The sequence below is a fragment of the Podarcis gaigeae genome (assembly GCF_964106915.1).
Source record: "Podarcis gaigeae genome assembly, chromosome: 2".
Classification (NCBI taxonomy): Eukaryota; Metazoa; Chordata; class Lepidosauria; order Squamata; family Lacertidae; genus Podarcis; species Podarcis gaigeae.
Window position 1 is genome coordinate 27,623,233 of NC_139679.1, and position 3,225 is coordinate 27,626,457.

General features: G+C 42.9%; 1 long non-coding RNA gene across 2 annotated transcripts; it reads left to right on the forward strand.

Moving 5' to 3' along the window:
- The first annotated feature begins 594 nt into the window (after nucleotides 1-594).
- On the forward strand, nucleotides 595-2,798 carry LOC310839311. Of its 2 annotated transcripts, none has more exons than XR_014561420.1 (3): nucleotides 595-1,147; nucleotides 2,140-2,258; nucleotides 2,404-2,798. It is a non-coding gene; the product is annotated as an uncharacterized lncRNA (long non-coding RNA). The 2 variants fall into 2 exon arrangements; XR_014561421.1 differs by having other exon boundaries at nucleotides 598-1,147; nucleotides 2,486-2,798.
- Nucleotides 2,799-3,225: the final 427 nt, after the last annotated feature.

Genomic DNA, 3,225 nt, shown 5'->3' on the forward strand with positions numbered 1-3,225 from the left:
AGAAGAACAAGTTTAAGAATGAATAAATGAGGAAAATGTTATTATTATTATTTATTTATTTTTAGATGCATTGGTACATTTTATTTCAGGGTGTAATGCTCATCTGCAAACATAAGTTTGGGTCATGTCACTTAAATACAATCCCATGTGTTTTCCCTTATTTGTCATTTGCTTTTAGTGTAGCTTTGTTTTTTTTTGTTTTTTAATATTTTTTATTAAGGATTTTCTTGTTTTACAGAAGTGTAGTGCCTCGTATTTTTTTTTCTTCTTCTTCCATGTAACGTTTTTACAAATCCGTTTCATTTGTTGAGGCATTAGGGGGAGAAGAAAACAGAAAGAAAAAAGAAAGAAGGGTGGGGAGAGGGAAGATGGATGGGGGTGGGAAACCAAAGAGATAGCTTAGCTACCTACAACAGAGAAACGATGGTAGGGCAGTTCCATGGCATCTTACAGCAGGGGTAGGAAACTTGTCCTCGGATTAGTTTCACATGTGTAGGGGGGGCCTGGAGGGAGAGATGGAGAGGGAACAGGAGACAGCAAAAAATGGATGGAGGTTTGGAAGGAGTGCACGGGGGGGGGGGGGCAGGAGAAACACAGCAGTTCTGATCTTTGCTCTGGGGCCCCACACATTCTCATTCATGCTAAGCCATATTTTGGCTTAGCATTATGTGCGAACAGGGTCAGTAAATCGGGTGGTAGTTGCTTCCAAAGCATGCTTTCGTGACTTGAATAGCGAAATGGCTAAGTAACATTTGGCAGGAGAGAATACACTGCTTATTACTAAAACCTTTAAAATACTAATCAGCAGGCTCTTAGTTCATTCAAGCAGAATTATTTTCAGTGAAGGTTGAAGCGGTTTATTTATTTCTCCATTGGAGTCCTTTAAAATTATTAGGATGCTGTTTATAAAATGGACCAAGAGAGGGAAGCAAAGGAAGGGAATGAAGGGACCAGAATTGGGTCTTTTCCAATGCCAATAAACCTATTTCTCTCCCTTATAGGAAAAGGTTCCTGTGCAAATGTTAGCTTACATAGCCAGTCTCTGTACCAGCAGCCACTGCTGAGGCAAGGCCTCTTCACTTAACAGCACATTTGTCAGTAACAATGACTCCTTCCTTCTATGGTTGGCAACACAGAATATGCAAAGGTAAGGATGAGTGAAACAGATTTAAGTTATCGGCATCCCGTCTCTAGATGTCCTGCTCAAGCAGCTGGGAATGGAATCTGGGCTCCAGAGCATGGGGTTACACCGTTTTGTCAGTTTACCTCCAATGTTTGTCCCAATTTTTTACGGCGCAGCTAGAAATCAAGTTGAGAAGTCTCCCATGCCCTTCTCCAAGTGTTGAGGTCTGTCACGCAGATGCCAACCCTGGTATCTACCTCCCCTTAAGATACAAGGAACTGTATCATAGGATAGTGTTTCGACTCTCTGATCTTCCTCATCCCTTTACATTTCTGGGCAAAGCTGCCAAATGTAACTGAGGTCTTATCCAGGCTTCCTTTTGTGTCCAACTCTGGCCACTTCCCCCCCACCCCCCACAGCAATTTCCCCCATTTGCTCCACTGAATTGGAGCAAATAGCACTCCATGGGGAACTCAAATTCCTGTACAGTGGAACCTCAGGTTACGTACTTAATTCATTCTGGAGGTCCGTTCTTAACCTGAAACTGTTCTTAACCTGAAGCACCACTTTAGCTAATAGGGCCTTCTGCTGCCACTGTGCCGCTGCTGCACAATTTCTGTTCTCATCCTGAAGCAAAGTTCTTAACCTGAGGTACCGTAATATTTCTGGGTTAGCGGAGTCTGTCACCTGAAGCGTACGTAACCTGAAGCATATGTAACCCAAGGTACCACTGTATACAGTCGTATCTTGGAAGCCGAATGCCTTAGGAGTTGAACAGTTTGACTCCCGAACGCCGCAAACCCGGAAGTGAGTGTTCTGGTTTGCGAACGTTCTTTGGAACCCGAATGTCCAGCGCGGCTTCCTCAGATTTTAATTGGCAGCAGGAACTTCCTGCAGCCAATTGGAAGCTGTACCTTGGTTTCTGAACATTTTGGGAGTCGAACGGACTTCTGGAATGGATTCCGTTTGACTTACAAGGTACGATTGTATTCTGATTTTGCTTTGAATTTTCACAGGGAAAGCACCAGGATAAAAAGGAAAGGAACGCACACAGGGACAGCATAGACCTGTGCCTAGAAAGTGTGGGGCAAAAGTTAAGTGTGAGCGAGCCCTGACTCAACGGCAATTCACCAAGGTGTGCATATTACAAGCAGAGCAGAAGGGATGGAGCTGTTCTAGATTTTAGGCCAAGACCCCTTCGTGGTTGGGGGAGGAGATGTCACTTTACTGCAGATCGCTGAAAATCCCGGCCAACATTTTTTCTAAAAACCTAACTGCAGCTGTCACAAAGACTCAGATTGAACTCTTCCTCAAGAAAAAAACAATGTACAGGGTGAAATAAAAGGTTCTGAACATTTCCAGGCAAAATCCTCAAGTGGCCACACTTCAACACAGGCCCCTCCTAAGTCAAGTGAACAGTGACGGCATGGAACATATCAAGCTATTTTTCTGCATGTTTGGAATTCACCTCCTGATCGCATATCCTATCCTGGAAGAATCAACGCTAGACAGTTCATGCAGTGCGTTAAGTTGCTTTTAGCCTTTCTAATACCAGACATTGAAGTTGTTTTGATTCCAAACAATGAAATGCATTACTTCAATAAACAGCTAGTACTATATAGACCTGTGGTGCCAATTCAAAGAACATTGTAATAAATCCATGTTTGCATTTTAAGGATAATAGCAAGCTGAATTCTTCCTATTTAAAAGACAAGGGCAATCCTTTTCCTGACTATTATTGGCACAGGTGTACATACACTATTTAGAAGCCAGTGTGCCATAGTGATTCGAGTGTTAGATCAGGGCTTGGAAGACACAGGTTCAAATCCTCACTCATCCAGAAACCTGAATGAATGACCTTGAGCCAGTCACACACAGTCAGTGCCGGATTTATGTATAAGCTAAACAAGCTGTGACTTGGGGCCCCACTCTCTTGGGGGCCCAAAAAAATGTAAAGGGAAAAAACCTGGATGTACATTTCCAAAATTTAAGATAAAAAACAAATAAAATAAAACCTACATACAGCAACAGTGTTTTGTGTTGTGTAGGCTCCTATGATGTGAGTAATGGGCCCCACCTGCTAGCCTGCTCCCTAAAAATAT